The sequence below is a fragment of the Zonotrichia albicollis genome, chromosome 12, assembly GCF_047830755.1.
Source record: "Zonotrichia albicollis isolate bZonAlb1 chromosome 12, bZonAlb1.hap1, whole genome shotgun sequence".
NCBI classification, from domain to species: domain Eukaryota; kingdom Metazoa; phylum Chordata; class Aves; order Passeriformes; family Passerellidae; genus Zonotrichia; species Zonotrichia albicollis.
In genome coordinates this window covers 7794119-7815859 of record NC_133830.1, presented here as the reverse complement: position 1 = coordinate 7815859, position 21741 = coordinate 7794119, and the positions used below count along the sequence as shown (strand labels likewise).

At 36.7% G+C, this 21741-nt stretch overlaps 1 protein-coding gene across 4 annotated transcripts in view; it reads right to left on the bottom strand.

The window, feature by feature from the left end:
- Positions 1–21741, bottom strand: part of FHIT (fragile histidine triad diadenosine triphosphatase) — a 512539-nt gene that overhangs the window by 425315 nt on the left and 65483 nt on the right. Inside the window, exon 1 of one of the 4 annotated variants that reach the window (XM_074550484.1) lies at positions 8211–8329. The exons of the other annotated variants lie outside the window; for them this stretch is intronic. The gene's annotated coding sequence lies outside the window, so the exon portion shown is untranslated. Of the gene's footprint in view, positions 1–8210; positions 8330–21741 lie in introns of those variants that run through there. 4 annotated transcript variants of the gene reach the window in all.

Sequence of the window (21741 nt, the reverse complement as noted above, 5' to 3'; positions counted from 1 at the left end):
CAAACAAGTTCATTCACTCTGTGATAGCAACAGTTGCCTTTAATCCAAATGCAAGACTAAACCATTCCTCAGCCAGAGCACATCTTTAACACTTGTAACACACTCCAGATCTCCTAACAAGATGCAATGCTGAGACGTACAGCCTGGTAACATTAAACACCTTTGGGCTGAGATTGAAATAGGATCAAGTTATTTGTATTAGATAAGGTTTTCTTCTCCAGCAAAACCAGCACACCACTTACAAGTATGACAAAGAGATGCTGCAGCACAAAGATATTGAAATAATCAACTGGAGGTATAAACAAGTAAATATTCCATTTTGTTTCATTTCCAGAAGAAGAAATAAATTTTAATATCAGACACAATACGCCTCATGGATAAGGCTCTACACATATAGAGAATTAGCCCAAAACTAGCTACTATAACAAAACTATAAAATAGTCAACAGATAGGAAAAATAAGGGACCCTTAACCTTTGGTTGAACTGCATATTACACAAACCAAATTGGACAAGCAAAACAATTTGCTTTTCAGAATTCACACAAGAAAATGCTATTTGCAGAAGGCTAAAAATGTTCTCCCAGTATTGCATGGTATTTGGATTATCTATTATATCAAGAGGCAAAAAAATTAAACATCTTAAAAACCAGATCCACTTGTCATGGAAAAAAAGTTTGTGAGGAAAAATAAAAGAGGCTCTAAACTGAAGTTCATCAAAAAAAACCCCAATTCAATTGGTCTAGTATCAAAATTCAAATTGGAAAAGAAATGCAAGACACAAAGGTTCTCAGATTGTTTCTTGTAAGCTGGAAATATAACATCTCATGCGTTCTTTGCTGAATATTTGTGTGCAGCAAGGACCAGAAATACGAGAACATCAACCAGCATCTAACAAAGGGTCTGTAAAGGATTGCTAGAAATCCTACCGTGAGCTGTGATCCCTTTTGAACAGAAAGATAAATGTGCTAAAGAAATTAAGAACTGGATTAAGCAAAGTCAGTATGGAAAACTCTGGAAGTTGTTAAGCTGCAGGAAGAAAAAGAATCCTAGCAGGAATATTTTCAACTTAAATACTCTAAAAGGAAACAAAAGTGGGACAGGGACAGTAAAAGCATGAAACGGTTTTCTCAACAAAATTTCATAGTCAAAGCCTGTCATCATGTTTTTTGATTATCTCACCTCAGAAATATAATATTTTTTACTAGGACTCAAGAAGCTGCAGGTCAGCTCCATTCCACATTTCCATCTGCCTGATATGCAAACAAAACTGATACTGAAGATGCAAATGTCACAGAATCATAGAGTGGGTTGAGTTAGAAAGAATTTGAAAGAGCATCACTATCTCAGGAGACTTCTCCTCTGCAAGACATGTCTTCAGGCAATAGGGTTTCCATTCATTTACTTCTATAGAAACTGGTTTAGGAAATAGTGCAGTTCTGTCCTTAGAAGGCATAACAGCCATTCTTTGAAAATTCCATGGAAAAATCTAAGCTGCTCTCCATATCAATCAGAGTATCCTAAAAATATCATTTAAAAGGAGCTAAATTCCAGTGCAATAGAAGCTTAGAGGCAAATCTCACTTTGCATGGATTTTCTGATGTGTACATCCTGAGCACCACTTCAGAGTATCCTCTGTGAAAGGTAAGGCCACTTCAAACACACTTGTCCTTCTACCCCTTACCCGCACCCTCCTCCTCCCTGTCACACACAGTTCAGGCTCAGTTATGCCATGGCATTGTTCACTCCCCTCCCTGGATTCAGCAGAACCTTGTCTTTGACACAGTTATTTACTGCAATGCTGCTGCTCCTCTGAGGCACAGCACAAGTCAGACAACGTTTCACCGAGGCCTGAGCCCTGTATTTCACAAGTTCACAGGGAGCACAGAGCCCTACCCTGCTTACTGGAGGTCCAAACAGAGCAGTGAGCCCATCTCTGAGCAGCTGACATTTCTGCTGAGACACCACGCCACTTAGCACCCATGGAATGTGGCAGGATGGGATTGCCCCTATCCCCCAACAGGAAAATTAATTTCCTGTTTTATTAATACCTCATCACTGTAACATAGTGCAACTCCAGGCATGGAAATCACAGCAGGGAATAATGGGCATCTTCTGTCTTTACAGAAAGGGGCCCCATTCTCCTTGTAAAACGTGTAACTCTCATAAAACACAAGCACACTAACACAGCACATTAAACCTGGTGAACTGGAACATCCTTTATGAAGGCCAGTCCTGTTATCCCTTTGCTGGGCAGTAAATCAGCCCATCCTGCACGCACACACTCACTCACAGACAGGGCTGTCCCTGTGGCACTCAGAGGTTAATGCAGCCCTTCCTCAACTCCTGACATTGAGGGTAACATTGAACATGCCCCTTTATCCTTTTTTATGTTTGCATCCTGTTGAAGAATATTTCAGAACTAAAAGAGCCATCAAAGCCTCTCCTCACATATGAATTCACAGGATTTCCAAGGTGTGATCACTGAATCCTGTCAAAACTTACACATGGAATGCCAGTTGCATCACTTTTTGTTAATCACTTAGGTCCTTTAGCCCAAGGCCAGTATTTCTTTTGATCAATATAAATCTTTTCTGTCATCTTATTTTCGCTGTCACTCTGTGAAGTATTATGTTGCTGAGTCAAGATCCTCATTTATCCCTGGTACTGCAGTCCTGTTCTTCCTGACAGCTACCCTGTGAATATATCATTATCAATCTCCCTGATCCTCCCAGGTTTGTACATAAATTCACCTCTCAGGAATTGACTTCCATAAAGTCATAAGTCCCACCCCATTAAATGCTACTTGCTGCAACAGAAGCTTTACTTGAAAGCAGCACTACTGAGAGACATGTTTGCTGTGTTCTGTGGTGAAGAAAAACATTTAGCAACAACAGGAGTAAAAACGTGGACCCTGGAAGCTCCAGCTAATTTTTCCCACCCACACAAAGTGCCATTCAACCTAATATTTTGTGCAGTATCACCTCCCCTGTCACACTGAACTCCCCTTTATACTTTCATAAAAATACTGATTAAACATGTACAGAAAAAAATAGTTCTTCATTTTATTCCCTTAGCACACAGTATAAGACAAGTATTTGTATGCACACAACAGTGAGAGGGTTTAGCATTCTTCTTCTGAAAGCAATTTATCTTTTTCTGCAAACAATGCCATATGAGTTTGGGGGGTTTTTTTGTGTGTATATGTTAACAGAAAATGATAAAACACTACTTCTGTCACCTTGTTCTCATTCTTCTGAAAAAATCTCCTTAGTCAAAGAGCAGACAGGCCTTTGCAGTCCCCCCCAAAAAGACCATTTGTATTTATTTATACTGGTAAAACAGAGAAGTGTGTAATAATTCTAGACAGAGACCAATTTGGATCTCATTATCGCCACACTTTTTTCAGTTACTGCATTTTTCCAAAACTGTATGTACCTTGGCAAGGGATTATTCCTTTATTATAACTGGTAAAATATTTTATGTCTTCTCATACGAACCATGCAACACAAATAATCTTCACTTATTGTATAATAATAATATAGGCGTGCACTGTCTGGTACACTTCATTGCCTAAATGGATTTAAAAAGGTAGATTTTGGGTTTCTTTAGTCCAAAAAATTCTTAATTTCTGAACTAAGATGGTTTTTCAGAACATCAAATCATTTCTTGTTTTATTGATGACTATGAAAGTAGGCAATGATCTTTAATGTTAGCTCTTAGCACCATTTATCTTCTGAAGCATTAACTGATTGAAAAAATGAATCTTAATTTCAAAAAGAAATCAGAAGCAAATACAGCATTTATTTTCTTCAACATTATGTATTAGTAATAAAAACCTGCAGTAATTCAGAAGAATTATTATGGAGCTCCCCAGTAAAAACCTGTCATGGGGAGAAAATAATAAATAATAGACTGTCCATCAAGCCAGGTGAGCCTTCACTGTGCAGTGAAATGTAATCTGCAGCAGGTGCGGATCAAAAGTCACTTTTTGGAGCACAAATGAATGAAAACATCTATTTCTAAATCCTAATAGTTAATCATTCCAATTTTGTACTCTCCTCTGCAAAGGGAAGGGCTTAGAAGTCAGCTTTAGCATATTTCTTGTAGGAGCTCTTGTGGTGAATGAAATTTTGACAAATAATAAATATTGAATGTTTGTTGAAATTTACAATCTTTGGAGATCATCATTAAAAGCTAGATCATACTATTATTTATTATTTAAGGGGCATAATCAGTGAATGCCTTAACTGTGTTTAACATCTAAAGTATGCAAGGATGCCAACAGAAAATGATTATTGGTTTAAGTAGGACCTATTTTAACTATGACTAACCAAGACAGTTACAGTGTTAATAATTCAATGTTGCTTGAAAACCACTCTCTTATGATTGATTTATACAGACTGAAGTAGGCACATGTTTTATGCTACAGGTGGATGTGAGGTCATAAGAAACCACTTTACAGTCTTCCCAGAAGTGCAGTGTCAAAAAGGTCACCTGTGGTAAAGGATCTTTTGGATTAGTCTTTCAAATCAATGCATGAATTAAAGGCAATTTACATATAAATGGGCTAATACTCTGGCTTTGAAATTAGATGAATTTTTAAGAGATTTAAGAAATAGCAGAAAAGGTCAGTTAGGCATTAAGTATACATAATGCAATTTTTAAAAACTCTTTGTCTTGGAACTGCATGTTTCAGGTTTATTAATATTTTGTATTCATAGCCTGTTTTTCTCAGAAAGGTGCTGCCAGCTATTTGTGAGCAACTGCAAAAATAATCCATGCCAGAGGGAGCAGATTTCAGGTAAGTATAGTTTCAGACAGAGAGAGTGAAATTTTGTTAATATTAAAATATTCTGAAAGAATTTTTCTTTTTATAAGGAAAAACTAAGAAGTTGTAATCAAAATTAGTTAAGTTTACTATACACTGGAAAATAAAATTTTAGGGATACTTCCCATATGAAAGGCAGGAATGAGGGTTGAGCACTGGAAGGGAGGAAGGAATGGGAGAGGGAGAAAGGTGGGTTTAACATTTGGCTTTATTTCTCTTTACCTTGTTCTGACTTGATTGGTAATAAATTAAACTAATTTTCCCAAGTCAGATCTCTTTTGCCAGGATGGTAATTTGTGAGTGATCTCTTGACACATGAGCCTTTCACTCCATTGTCTCTCCCCTGTCCAGCTGAGCAGGGGGGATGATGGAGAGGCTTTGGTGTGCACCTGACATCCAGCCAGGGTCAACCTGCCACAGTCCTACAGTATTTAATAATCCTGGGTCATGAATATAATACTGACAAACCCGCACGTGTTACAGACATCACCAATGCTATTCTATGAAAAGACAGAAAAATCATGTATAATAAAGTTCATAATCCTTCCATGCAGCTAATTTTAAATATTACAGAATTCTAAAGAAAATATTATTATCTAATCAACCTTGCTGACAGTTTCCTTAGAAAGCCTGTTTTCTATCATACTGCACATTGCAAAACTGAATTTTATGTGATAATTACTAAATTGGTCCCTTCCCTTCCAGGAAGGCAAAAGAAATCAACAGATGCTTGCAATGAGCCATGCAACAAAACAGAATCAAAATTGAGAAAATTTTAAATTTTGAGTCAATTTCAGAAGATAAACAATGAAGCTAAAAATAGCATTCTGGGGCATTTGAAGACTCCTTTAAACTTTGTTTTATTCTTTTTTCAATTCCCTTTTGAATGGTGAATTTCTTCCTACAGAACCCAAAATAGTTTAAACCAATTACAGATTTACCTTGATAAATTTCCATTTTGTGCAGATACCTTTAAAGCAGGTGTATGATTTTGTACAGCAATTCAGTGATAAAAAAGCCAGATGGCTTTTGGTCGGTAACTGACTTTTGCTAGTGCAAATTATGCCCATAAATGGGGTTACTTCTTTACATGTCTATTACACAGAACCATTTTTTTAGTAAAAGCTATCCTGAAAAAAAGGAAAAAGAACATTTAATCCTATTCTATCATGGGTTAAAATGCAATGATTACTCATTTATACAATTTTGAACGGTTTCAGGTATGAAGATGCTGTTAAGCAGAGGAACATTACTTGTTGCACAGATAGGAGACTGAAAGCACATGTTGAACAACACCTACATTTTCAATCACTGTTTTATGAGAAGAATGCAAAAAATAATGATATAAACACATTACTGAATCATGTAGGTGCTGGAAGATCTGTGATCATAAAAAAACTCAGAGGATTGAGATCTAACCCTTAGAAAAATAAAAGCAGATTTGGTGAAGTTACACAAGAATTTTGTAAAAGAACAAAAGATATAGTTTATAAGGCTATAGAAAATGGTGTCAAACATAACAATAAAGGGCATGAACTTAAGCTAAGGAAGGGTCATCTTCAAAGGGAATGCTGGAAGAAAGGTTTTACACAGCGAGTGGTTGCGATGGAAAATAAACCGCTATGACAGCCTTTGCAACAAGCGATATCAACTTTAAAGGGTGACAAGCATGGGAGAGACAGTTATTGTGCAAATATAGAAAAAGGGAGAGAGAGCTGTCTGGCCTTTTCAAAACTAGACTTTGCATCCATCCGTCTTTAAATCACCAGCATTTCAGCCCTATCTGCTGCCTCAGAAGTTCACTAAAAAGAGAAAATTGACACCAAACTGAACTGAAGGATCTAACAAGAAGATCCTGACAGTTGAAATGGGTCTTAGAGATTCCATCTACAAATGTTATTGCCTGAAGTTACTCATTTCAGTGCAGGAATAAATCTTGCCCTATCTATTTCAGAGCCTTCATTTCTCTTGTAATGAGTCTTCACTTTAACAAGTTTTGATTCAATCATTTGCATTTTGTAAACCGAACACACAATCTTAAGTGACTGCCCATTAAAAATACACTCAAGTTACATATTAAAAAACCTTGAAAATTGATCTGTCATCTGGATACCACTCTAAATCCCACACCTTCAAATGTCAGAAAAACCCCTTTTTTTAAACCATGCTATGAAATATCAAGTTCAATACTACTTTTGAATACTGCAGTTGAATATTACTTCTTAAGTTCAGCTGCAGAATAGACAAGGGACTTTCATAAAGCAGACAAGCCTCTGGGGAAATCCAGGCTGCATTTGGAACTGCATTCTCAGGAAGGTTCAAGAAGGAACTTGATGCCATCTACATTACATATTCAAGGGCATACACAGTTTCAAAAGTAAAAAATAAGTGATGATAAAAAATATCACAGAAACAAATATATATAATCAAATCAAGATGGATCCAGATGCTCAGTTCTTCAGTGAAGGGATCAATAAAACAGCTAAAAACTACAAGCTTCCTTTAAAAATTAACTCCACTGTATTTTACCATATGCAAAACAGGAAAGAAGGTCCCCTAACCACAACCACCTGCTTGCTGAAGAGGGAGACTACCTCTGGAATTAACATATTTTATTATCTGTGCTAACAGATTCTTCTATGAGATTGATCTTGGCTTACCATCATTTAGTAATGTTATTAATAAGAACATTTTTAATCATAATTACTGTATTTTAGAAAGCATAAAGAAGTTGAATAGCTCTTTAATGATTTTTGGGGACTTTCACCATAAAGAAAATATATTAGCTTACCAGATGCCAGATCATGCAATGAATCATTAACAAGAAGGTGTTTTCTGAATACTTCCCAAATAAATACCAGCTGATTTGTTCTCAGGAAACAGTCACAGCATCTCTTATCTCAGATACCAAACCAAAGTCAAACACATCATGTACTAAAATCTCTAATATTAATTTATAAGTTTTGTCTCAAAAGCAGTACACTATGTACATGATCCTGCAAAGATTCAAAATGATACAATTATTTTCAGATTTTAGAAAATATTATTAGTTTTGTATCAATTTTTAAATTTATTTAAATGGACGAAAAATAGATACTGCTCCAGGTGTACCCTGGTGATCTGGATCTGGGTTATGGTTAATGGTACATTTCTTATCTGTCAAGACATCTTTGAAGATCAAGATGGTTAAGAGAATCATGTCAATGGACTACAAACTTTAAGCCACTACATTTGAACAATCATCTCCACACACCCAAAACAGAGACTAAGACCAACATACTTGGCTATCTGATATTTTCTGTATATTTTAGGCAAGCCAATCCTGGTGCTCCCTGACTCCCTGCTGCTGCTCATCTCACATAGAAGCCCTGACCTTGCTCACCTGAGTGTAAGGACAGAGCTCACAGCCATCAGTCTCACCTTGCTGCACTCCAGGAAAACACATTTCAGTTTTGCTTGCATCACCCTCCAGCCCCTTTCCATGAGAGAAACAGAATGGGGATAAAAAAACACCCGCATTAAAACAAACTGCAGGGGAGAAAACCCCTCACTATTCTCAGCACTCCACTGTCTCTTTTTTTTCTCTTTTCAGGAACAAGCTGTCTGTAACAGACTCAGTCTGTTTTTTTCTGCCTCCTTCTGACTCTAATTGTAAAGCTGGGATAGGAGAAGACACATCTATTTGTTCCTTTCTGTCAGTAGAATGAAAATGTCTCCTGCTATTTGGTCAGCTTTGAGTAACCCCCTGCTGGACAAGACCTCATGTCCCTGGAGAAAAGCAGAGGTCATGGCAGGAAAGCAAGAAAAAGATTTATGTAAAAGTGTAAAACTTAAAATTTTATTTCCCCTTTGCAAGTGACATGTTTACAAACGAAAAAAATTCTCTGACACAGATAAGGAAGTAGAAATTCCTCAAACAAGGCACAAAATTAAAGAGCAAATTCTTTTCCCTATCATCAAAAAGCAATAGTTACTTACATAAAGAATTAATACTGACCATCCAAAGCTTTAAACAAGAGAAGAGGGATGAATATCATATATGTGATAGCTGCTGATTAGCAGTGAATAATATAAAACCAATTTACTAGGTATGTGTCTGCCAATACATCAGCTGATAGAGCTGTTCGTTCCATAGCTAAACTATTGCATAAGCAGCAACCTCAAAACATTTTCTTACAGACTGCAAATTAACAATTAATGGAGACAGTGCTTTTCAAGTAACAGTTTTCACATCACATATTTAATAATGGATTTTTTTCATAAACTGACTGATGGCAATTCTTTGTCTTCATAAAAATACAAATGCACTTTCCTGCAGCATGTACATTTTCTGCCACTCATTGAGTCAAAGTGCAAGCAAACAACCTGCATGTGATCTAATTCATATTTTACTTCTGGCAGGATAAACCCAGGTCAGGTCTGTATTTGCCATTTTACTCTGCACAGGTGATCAAAGAACTGAGGAGCTGCAAGGGTAGCCTGACACAAGTTTTTTCCTAACCTATTCATATTGAGAAGATTATTGGGTTTCTGATCCATTTGCATGCTCAACTAGCCTTGTATTTCTTATCTAACCTCAAAATTTGTTCAACTATCAGTCCTGTTTCAGCTGTTCTGTTTATGCCTAAGGAAAATAAAAGTTATTATAGTATTTTCCTTCTTTGATCACTTGTGCACTAAACAACCTCAGTTCTTGGGAACTTGGAGGCTGAGAAGTACTCAAGAAATGATAAATCAAGTGATACTCCTCTTCAACCAGATCACCCCAATGTTAGCCAAGAAGTTTATTTACAGAGTGGGAATACATCACACTTCCCCCCACCTCCAAGAGCTGAGACCACAGATTATTAATTTATGGTAAACCCAAGGCTTTGATACTTTGATACATTTTGTGCCACCCACATTCTCGGTCTTACGCTTTCTTGGATAATTTCCATTGCACTCCACTGCAATTACCAAAACAAGCCCACAGCCCTGTCAAAGAGGCGCAAGAACAAGAAAATTAAGCCTAAATGTACAAACCTTCAGTGTACTCATGTACAACCTTCCACTCTCCAAACCAGAAGTATCACGGTAGTTCCTTATAAGAAGTGGATTTATAAGATTTAAAGTAAAATTTCTCTTTTAGCTTTAAAACCAGTGAGGTTTCCTCCCTGCAAAACCAACAGTTCAGTATTGAAAGGTTTTGATTTCATGACATAATTTCTCTGGGGAATTACTGTTACAGTTACCAGCTCACTTGCAGGGTCACTTGGGGTTCCATTATTGCTACACGCACTTGAACGGGAAAGACCGAAAGCTTCAATGTCTGGAGATATCCTGGCTTGATGAAACTTTAATTTCAGAATTCTCACAGGCACACCAGCTGCACAATTCAGCTCCCCATTAAATAACATTAGCTTAGTGAAGAATTAGAAGATGCAGAAGGCTACAAGCAGGAAAGCAGAAGAAAGCAGGAGAACAACATATTTCAGCAGAAAGTCAATCCCTCTCCAGGGGTCAGGGTGTACAGCTGGGCACTCTATTTACCAATGCCAAGCCTCTTGGCTTCATAAAATTGGCTTTTGTGGTCAGATTAAAAAATTTTTGCAAGAGCTATAGAGGAATAAACTCAATCAGAGATCATGAAATAACCATCACCCCAGCTCTGCCTGCTGGGGATTGGACTGTCCAGCCTCATTTCACATTCCAAAGAGCCTTATATGCAGTTTGTCCCAAGTACCTAAAGCTGTTTCACATTACTGGATCTGTAATAATCCTTGGTTTCTTTGCAAAACATTCTGATTAACAATATTGCGCTCCCAGTTCAAGGCATGTAGATTGAGAGACCCACAGAGGTCAGTGTTACATGATTTACCTGATTTGGGGTGGATTTTTTTCCCCCAAAGGTGTTTGCAATCACTGTTTAAGGACTCAATGAATACATGTCACATGGATTTTGGTATTCATTTCTTTGTTCATTGCTGTACAACCTTGTAAAGAAAATCACTGATGGTCTTATTCATGTTTCAGCAACCAGAGCAAAATGCTCATGCGAAATACATGCTTACATCAGGAGGCTGCAGGAGGCCTCTTCTTTGTATTATTCAATCACCTGGAAGAAAACACAACTTGAAGGACTTTACTAGAGAGGGTCACAAAATTATTCAGTGGAGAAATTCAAGCATAAGTATTTGTTCTGTGGGAAGAGATACACTGTTAATGGGAGCCTTACTGAATTCCTCAGAACACAACAGTTCACTTTGGGAGAAATCAATTGTTATTTTTACATTGTTTGCCACAAAACTACCAAATCAAAATTAATTCAATAGTCACTAATATTTAGAGCATCAATCATCTGCTATCTGTTGAAGAACCAGTCACCAAATTGACAGTTCAGTAAAAAGTTGCATGATTGGAAATCATTACCACCAATATAACATATTTTATGATAAGCACCAAATAGGAATTCTGTTGTAAAGTAAAACCTTGAAAAAACTGTTTCTTTGGTGAGAAGTTTCAACATTACCTCTTTTCATTCAGGTTTTCTTTTAAGCCTCACTCCAAATATTATGAATTCCAGGTTTTCTTTACATCTGCTTTAGAACAAGTCCCAACTCTATCCTTACAGATCACACAGCTACAGGTAATCAAAATTCTGACAGGGCTACATTAATTGACATGAACTTCCCAAACCTATACAGTAAAGTAATACATGGTCTGAAGAGAAGGAAAAGCAAAGATATTTCTCATTCTTGCACACTGCTAGGAGCTCCTTGTTAGAACCTATTTTAGCCACCCAAGAATTTTAGCTCCAAGCCTGAGAAAAAAAGCCTCTACCATATAGCTCAGTGCAGAGCATGATGAGAGTGATTTTGCAGTGTGTAAGGAAGGGGCAATATGCCCCTATGCATTTCACCATCAATTACACTGGTGTGCTATAGGAGAATGGAGATTAACATTCCTGTCATGCACAAGATCTATGCAGCTGCTTCTTATTATTTGGTGAAGGTCACGAGTAAGGCCAAACCTATGACTGCATTCTAGCTAAGTAATTCAGCAGTCCCTTCTGCAAATGTGATTTGATAATGAATTATTAGGAAATATGAGCCTGGGCTAAGAAATATGCCAGTGTTTAGGAGGCATGATTCTGCAACATTCCACAGTTATAGCAAATTAGTGACACGAAGATTTCTCTCAGTGTAAGTAAAAAGCCACCATGAACAGAACTAACCTAATGTGGCATTTTGTCAGTCTACAGAGAGTTTAAAAACACTGGAAAGTGCTCTAAGTAGTAGTTCTATTAAATTAATGCTACTTAATGGTTCTATTAAATCCCTCTATCCAGGTGCCACTCTGTGCTTGCCAGTAACTTATCTATTGTTTAGTTGCCAACCATACAATTATTGTCATCCCGTAAAACCGTTCTGGTTTTATAGAAGTAGCATAAACCTTTATGAAGAGGAAATATTTTGTTCCAGAAATGTAATTCTGGAAATTGGGATCAATTATTGAATCAGAAGAATGGAGAAATTCGTACCTGGTCTTCTATTCTTCCAAAGCATCATTCTCAGTGGTAAACAAAAAGTTAACAACAAAAGTCACAGCATTAGGTATTACAACAAGTTAACATGGGAAATAAAGGCTTGAAGGAAGAGAAAATTTTGATTGGTAGGGATATGGAATTTAAAAATATCTACCTTGAGGACTCCTAAAAGGTAAACTTGACTGTTAGGGACCATGCTAGGATGGTCACTCTAGGACTGGTGCTAAAACATTCTAGTCTTTAGTCTGCAAAAATACCCCTATTTTTGAGCTAAGCAATTTGGCAGCACAAAGGGAACTCTAGAGGCCAATTTAGATAAATTTATTTGTACATATATGAGTATAAGCATGAGGTTTCAAGCCAACACTTTGAAGAGACTGACAGAGGCAATGTTAACAAAAAGCTCACACATCTACTAATTAAGAAGCTTTATTCTTGAACATATTTCAGGTATGTTTTAGAACTATACCAATATTTCTGTAATTTGACCTTCCCTGACATCACACACACTCGCTCCTCAGCATTTCTCTTGGGATCATTATTTAAAGCAGAGAGACACATGAAAGATACTTGAAAATAACTGTCAAAGGTTATAGGCAGGATTTCAGCTCGTTACATTAAAACTCCATCATTTCCCACTTCCAGGAAGGTTTATCTTGTGTTTTGACTGTAAATTCCACCATTTTGACTCCTTGGGATACAGCACACAGAATCTAAATCTCAAAACTGTAAGTTCAGTTTTACAGGGCAGGAACAAAGCGCAGCAAGAACCTTGGTTACTTTGGTTGGCTTTTCATTGCAACCTAAAGCAGTAAATTAGTAATTATCATAAATTACCACACAGCTTTGAGGATGAAGAGAACTTAAAGAGAAATACAGGAAGAGCAGAAAGTACAAATTTTATATATCTATCAGGAAGTTTTTATAGGGATTTGGCATTTGCAATGTTGAAGAGAGAATGAGGCATTCCTTTATCAGGGTGTATGGGAGGAGGTTCCTGAATTTGTCCTCTCAGTAAGTTCCACATTCACATCTATCTGCCCAAACTGGCAGTTTCCAGGTTCCACTTACAGGCCTTAAGCTCCCTGGATCAGAGAACTTCCTCCCTGTACACCTGTAAGGCAGCTCTCAAATGGGCTCCTGATTTTCAGCTTAAGCACTCCTTACTAAAGTAATTCAATTTACAGCAATGTGGATTGTCAAACCTTTAAAATGGGAAAAATGAAAATACATTGAGAAATTCAAATACTTGTAAAATTCTACCATTGTGTGGGAGTACCAGGAGCTTGGACCAATTTAAAAACACAGAACAGTCATTTGAAAACACAGGGAAGTTGTTTGAAAATTGAAATCCCTAATTTTCTAAAACCCATATGCACAAGCTTTTAAGTGGCAGTTGCTAAAAAAAAGTAATTTAAGAGCAGCTTCCACTAGAACAGACTTTGGGATGGATACTTTTTTTAACATCCACTGCTAGAGTTTGGTGACATTAGAACAATCCAAAACACAAAAACAATGAGAAAAATCGAAGACCTAAAGTAGCAAGTAAATTTTGTAACATCAAGAGTTTCTAGCGACCTGCTTGAGATTTTTAAACTGGTATCTCATCAGCTAAATTCCAAACTCCTGGTAAATGGGACTCACTGGAGTAACACTGTGCTGAGCCTACAGGAGAAAAAGGCCAAGAGGATTTAAGGGCACACTGACTGTAATTTACATTGTGCAGAATTTACTGTCTGCCATGTCTACTATACTGCTTGAAATCTTGTGTTTATCAGACATCTGGGGAAAATTTCAGATTGCTAGGAGATACAGAAATTTCAAAAACATTTGGAAGGACCTCATAACAATTTATTGCAATGCTTTGAGGTAAGGCTTTTTATAACACAATGACTACATTTGGTCACTATGAAACCATCCTAAAATTCTGATTCTTGAAGATAATACAAAAACTTCTGGAACTGAATCTTCGGCGAATGTCATAAAGAGAGGAATATCAGCACACGTAAGTTTTGGGAAACAGTTTGTATCCAGAACCCTTACATCCAAAATGTAGAGATCCACAGGAGAAAAGCAAAAAAATATCTTCAGGCTTAATCATTTTTTCAATCACAGAATCATGGAGTGTTGTAGGTTGGAGGAGACCTTTAAAGACCTTTCTTGTAGGCTCTCTTCCTCCCCAGGATTTTTAAAAAAAAATCTTTTATGACAAGATAAAGATCTCTTGAAATCATGAAAGAAAAGCTTGGGATTTGTTGCAATACTGAACAGTGCATTGTTTAAGGCACTCAGTTTGGGCTGAACTCTGCACAAATAATGAAGAATGCAGCAAACTTACAAAAACTCTTGTAACAAATGAGAGGGACAGTGAACTGGTCTGATCCTTGCCTTGACCATGGCACATTTATTTTTTATTTTTATCTAAAATTCTTGCATTTCAGAAGTTTCTCTAAAGAAAAGTCAACAACACAAGAGAGCCTACTGAATTTACCCCCCTATTCACAGCACTGATGTGTGAGGATGACATAAAGCTTGGCATGTGAAAACAACCAGCTTTCCTCTTTTTTAGAGCAAGGCAGGACTTAGATTGTACTTCTCAGGTCATTATTATTTTCCAAACAGGTAGGATATCAAACTGCAGCATTTTACAATGAGACTGTACTTTGAGAAGAACTTTTTCTCCAAAAAGTAGACATATAACTAAAGAAGATAGTCCCAGTCATATCCTCAGATTTGCTGCAAGTTCAAATGCCAGGAAAAAGAGGAAATCCGAGGAAAAGAAAAAACATGAAATATTTATCAACTTGTAACATATTCATGCCCCATTTTCTCATCTCCCTCAGTTTTGGGGGAATGTCTTGCTTCTCATTTGAAAGGCCTGGAACTCCATTTATCCTCTTTAAAATAGTTCCTCTCCCTACTCATTTTTAGAAAAAGAGAAAAAACATCATCACAAAAACAAACAAGCTCACACAGTACATCCCTGAGCATACACAGAGGATAAAGTTTCTCAACCACAACTTTGTAGGCTGAACTTTGAACCTGTAGCTCCCAGGAGTCCTTCTGAGTCTAACCCAGTACAATAAATACCTTCTGTACATCAGCTAGCAGAGAGCAATGGGAATTTTCCAAAAAGATGAATGCTCAGATTTCTGGCCAAATAAGGCAAAACCTTCAGTGAGTCACTTTCTCCTGTACTTAGGGTGGCTTTCAGTAAGTCCAGAGTTGTGTTTTAACAACACCTGGAAGTCTAATGGCTTGTACATCACCAGAAGAGAAACAAAGACTAGAATCAGCCAAAAGGAACCAGACCACAGACAAGAAAACCTTCAAGTTTCAAGTCATGCCACACCCACTACTGTAACCCCATGTCTGAAACTGCCTAATGGATTTTGACTTTCACGCCTCTCTTGTCTTCTCTAAGAGCATGTCCATGACAACCACAGATTTCAGACCATGGTTTGCTACACATGATAAAGCAGCAAACAAACTTCTGTCCTGATGTGAAATCTAAGGCTATACAGAATTCCCAAGCTCTCAAATAGTCTGATCAGCCAGGGCAGGCAGCTGCTGACCTGATGGCCTTCAATGTCACTTGGGAATAAACCATAAAATGTTCAGGAAAGAAGCACCTAGAAAGATCCACTGTATTTTCCATGCTTATCTGGGGAGGTTTCTTCCCTGCTTACAATAATTTCAAGCAAAGGTTCATTACGCATGAGCTTTCTAAAAACATGTAAAGGATTTACAATAGATTATTGGCAAGGCTCTGATCACCTTCCTGCATGTCTACAAAAATCTTCAAATTGAGAGCTGCCTTAAGCAGTTATTTTTAACCTTTTCCTTATTGCCTTATAATAAAAATAAAATAAATTTTAAAAATATTTAAAAACCAAAAATGACTGAAAAAGAGGCAGAAAATGTAGTGTTCTGCAATCCAAATTCATTAGCTAAATGGGAATACATAGCCAGGAACTGTAGATCTCGAATCAGTGAACTTGCAGTAACTTCAAAGCAGCCCAGATTTCTCCAAAAAGAATGCACCAGAAGAACAACATTTGAACTCTCAAGGTTAGACAGAAAATATGAGCACAGTGGAAAGTTCTTTTACCCAGCAGCTCTCTCCAACTTTCCTTCCAAAGCGTTGCTGAAACTTCAGTTCATCCCCCTGGCAGCCTGAGGCAGTGACCTGCTGTCAGCCAGGCATGGAATTCTCTGCAGTCCTGGAAGCAACTTCACCCAACTCAATACCAGTCATTGATGGGTGGACACACAGCCCAGATACCATTTTCAACTCAGTGAATTTTCAGTATTTCAGAGAAAATATTAATAAAGGTTATTAGAGTCCTGACATTTGCTACTGGAAAGAGAATAAAATTTTTCAAGGGATAAATTAATCTGGTTTATAAACACTCACAGCAACAAAAGATTATGAAAATACTGATAAACTGAATACAGCACAGGTATCTTGCAGGCATCACATTCACCATGTATAGACTTATAAATGCCTTACATCCATAATTATGCTACAAATTATAATGGTGCTACACAGACAGGTGAGTACAAATCCCAAATAAAGTCATGATTAAAAACTGCATCAAAACCATAATTGCTCTAGCAGACACCACAGTAACATGTGCAAAAGAGAAGAATAGGCAGATTAAAATCTGTATGTGCATTAAAAGTCAGTAACATTAGATAAGCATTTACGAGCTTAGATTTGAGCATGGACTAACAGTAAAGCAAACCCCATGCAACAAAATGTTACAAAAGAAAGCAGTTACTGTAAAATTCACAGTTTTGTCTTTTATTCCCTGCATGGAAATGAGATTCTTCAAAGTTGCCATACTGAATCATTTAATTTGTCTAAATACTTCTAATGCCGTTACACACTGCTCTAAGAATTTGAATTTTAGATTGAACTAATGAAGGGCAAGGTATTCCTTTACACACACCATTAGAAGTCAACTTAATAGCCAGATGCAGCACAGCTTATAAAAACAAACAGCAACCCACTGCAATTTCATTTATCTGGGAAAATGATGGATGTATCTTTCACAAATATTGTCTGTACTTAAATATTTCAATTACATCCTTTCACATGCCCTCTGTGTGTAACAGTGCCTCAAAAGCTATAAGTCTGTTTATTTAATATGGTTTTTTTCATTATGCAGGGTAGGCCTTCCAACTGTAAAGCGTAAAGTTTGATTGCAAAATGTTTATATGGAATTTGAGTGACCTTAAAATCTCTTACTCATCTTAAATTGATCTTATTATTCTTAAATTATTTATTGCATATTTAACAACCCTAAGCAGCTCAGGAATGGCTCAAATCATTCTACCTGGGCCTTGTGCTCCACTTAAAAAAATTACCAGTAATAGATGTGCAGAGTAAAGTCTAGGGAAATACTTCTATGTCATAAAACCATTTATTAATAGTTTAGTTCTTGTTACCTTTTGTTGCCAACTATAATAGCCCATTAACTACATTAATTATAGATCATGTGAGCACTCCTTACAAAACATAATGCCATAATGGCACCTTCAGTATTTCTTCTAATTAAGAGTTAATGCAAAGATTAATTTAGTGAGAACTACTCCATCTCCTTCTGGAGAAAGATCACCTGTTAGATTTCAGTGGTCAGAAATATTTCATCAGCAGAAGGAAATTCTCCATGGGGAGGATAACCACAAGATCCACAGAACCTGCACACCAAGAGTTTGAGATGCTCCCTTCCCTGAAGGGCCACAGGCATGATTATGAACCATAAAAGTAAAAAGGCAAGATCTAAACTACCTTCAGTCTCAAAGGTGAAAATACTATTATTTTTGTAGCAGAGTACCTAATGAAATCACAGATCTGAAAGCGGTCTCTGAACCAGAGTGTTACTTTAAAAGTAAAATAAAAATTTTATATTATCAAAAATAAATGCTCTCAGCAGCCTTCATTACAATTTCAGCAAAGAAGAGCTGGATAAAAATATGCAGTGGTATTTTCAGTGCTTACTCTGGAACAACTGCCACTGTTAAATTCAAGTAGAAAAATTCAGGTTTTTAAGGATACCTCAGACAAGCAAAAACCTGACTTATCTATTGATAGCTCAGCCAGCTTCCTTAAATGGTCTGCAAATAATTTACTGAAAGCTTTGTAAAACTCTAGATATTTTTCAGTGCAGTAAAAAGATAACAATCTTGAATTTCTTTTCCATGAGACGTTTCCACATCAGTGGAACTGTGCAGTAGTAGGCAAATAGGAGATGATACAGTACAGGTGATTGCACATAGCTTCAGAAAAGATACTGAGAATAAGTTGCTCTAAAAGTTATCCCAAAACCCACAGTCCTTTTACTGTCTTGGGAATTTGGAGATTGTTTAGGATGTTTTTATGGGTTTTTTGGAAGGGTCTAGGTGGCCAAGGCTGGAAAGGAGAGAGGTGAATTATATGCCTTTCATAGGGCAGCAGCAACAACAAGCACAGCTAATTGCATTCCCTTGCATTTAACAGATATTAAACCAAATATACACATAAGGCACAAAGGGTTACTTACATTTTGGAAAATAGACCTAAATCTAGTCCAAAATAAACTCTTCCCAGCCTACCAACAGGAAGGTAGCCCACAGTGATCCAACATGCTTAACTGCTGATGAAGAGGTAAAGTTTTATGAATCCAATGGATTTGTAACTGAAGCAAAAACTATTATTACACCCAAGAATTTGCATCTGAAAAAAAGGATTTCCGATGGTTCAGCCTGCAGTTTCCACTGCAGGAAACACCTAAGCCTTACACGAGGCAATTTGCTGTAAAACAAATCCATAAAGAATATAAATGAACTGAAGGTGTAGAAATACACAAATAGATGAGACATGAAAAACATAAACATGTACAAAGAGTGGAAAGAAATATATTAAGTCAATCAAAACCTAATCCAGTACATACAAAGACAGCAATGCAGCCAGAGTCAGGTAACATCATGATTATTTTAAGGCCATACGTTCTTGTCTTCAGCATCTTACCAAAAAGTACAGGAATTCCCAAACAAGTACTACTCAAAGTAAAATTATATTCACTAAATAATTATTTTTTAAATTACACAATTAATTTGGAGATTATTGCCACATCATCTATTCGCCATTATTTTCATGCAAAGCTTCCCATTGAAAAGTCACTCAGAGGAGTATAAGGGTGCCATTTGGGGACAAAAGCATAAAAGAAATTTGTTGCACGTATTAAGGACTGAGTTTAGGTATTGCAAGTTCAAAAATGCTGGTATATTCCTGTAAGTCTGTTTGCTAATGAAGCAGATATGGATATGCTTCCATTTGGTTTATTCATACATTATTTATTAACAGCTTCCAAACTCTTACAATAAAAGCCACAACCAATAATCTCAATGAAGCAGCTGTCATCAGCAGACAGCAGGAAGTCTGAGAAAACAGGCAGTAACATCAAATCTTGTAAAACTCTCTTTTACCACCTTCCACAATAATCTTAAATAAAAATGATAGTGTCCCCAGTGACTGCTCTAGGGCAGGCTTTATTTTTTCCTTTTCGCCTTTTCTTGTTTAATTCCCTTATTTCATGCCAAAAAATTCCAAATATTCCAAAGGACTTTGAAAGCTGTATGTGCCAGAAAACTGTATGTGTCAGTTCTCCCAGATCATTCTGACACCTAGAATATTCTATCCTATACAACATCCCTAAATATACAAATGGCTAAGCCACTCCAAAGTGCAACATGCTCAAATCACTTTGAAAAAGTACTGATATGACACTGACATGATATTGACATGCCTGATAATTCTTGAAAGCTAATTCATTTGCCATGAACCCCTAAAACAAGTACACAACCTACAAAAAAGGAAACGCAGCATTCAAAATTCAAGTTTGCAAGACCTCTCAAAATGAAGCAAATTAGACCAATGTTGAGTGTTTCTAATATTTATTAACCTTTATGCCCAAAGTCTTTTGCCTTTTATCTTAAATGACACTTTCTAAGCATTACTAGGCTTAGAAGTCTAGCTTAAAAAAGAACACAGATAATTGATGTGTAAAGCTTGCTTTTGACCAGAATTCAAAATCATTTAATCTGAATATACATAAGATAAGGTCTGCATTGGCCCTGCTATATCAGTCATGAGAAATAAGGTGAAATCACTGATCAAACTTCTCAGCAGAGACCATTTTTATGGGGAAATTTGTCTTTTCTCTAACAACACACTCTGCATGGGATAGATAAACTGTAGCAGCAACAGTACAGTCCTTGGTTGCAGTTATCCTAAGGATGATATGACAGCAAACTTTCTATTATCCAGACCTACCAGTAGAACAATTTAGAATTTTCTAAGCTGCAATACCTTAACTACTGCTGTAGTATTCACTTGATCCACCAATAAAAGCCATAGAACAGATATATTTTACTGATATAAATCAGTGTTACAGGATAGTAATTCCTAAGGAAGAATAATTACACCAACGTGAGAACTTTCAGTGATGCATGCGCATTCAGAAGAATCAAAGAAAGCTTTTTCCTAATATAAATATGCTGTCATAAGAAAAGCAGAAGTAGTAAAAATGTGCATTTCAATCCAGTGGAAGTAATGTCTCTATTTAACAAGATGCTTCTCAAGGGAGTTGTTTATGTGTAACACAAAGCACTGCACTTCATGTTTCTATTATGTCACGTGTCATTTGTCTTTCTCTAAGAAATCTGTGTTGTCAATATCTATTTCATTGTTCAGTAAATTTTCATTACACATGCCATGATGTCTACATCCTGTTATCTGCCTGGTATACATCAGTGCCCCACATCTCCTCTCTGCTTCAGGGAAATCTGGCTTTCAGAGGAGGAGCAGCAGTGGTCTGGATCCGTTTCTCATACATGGGAATGACATCTGAACCACCTGAAACACCATAAATGGGAGTTTTGCAGAAACGTTAACCTAAAAAGCATTCTCCATGTGTCTTTTGGGACAATAAAGAGAATCACCTAAAGAAAAAAAAGTTTCTAATTCTGCTTATTCAACTTCTCTCTGTATGACAGAGCAATGTGGGACATCTGACACTGCTCTATCTAAAACAAAACAACATAAAAATCATCTTTAGACTAACATATTTTCCAATACTATTCAGAAGGTTCCTGTCTCACAAAAGCTAAAGAGAACCACGCTAAAATGGTTTGTTGGTATAAAATTCTAAGCTAATTACTACTATTTAGTGTCTTTTGAATCCCCCTCTTCACCATTTTTTTTTCAAACTCCACCACTCCAAAGGATAAAATTCATCAAATCCTTATTGATAGTATCTTGAGGCTGGTTTTAAACAAATATATATGGTATGTGTATATAGATATATATAAAACTTTAAAACACTCCAGGTCCATCAGTTCT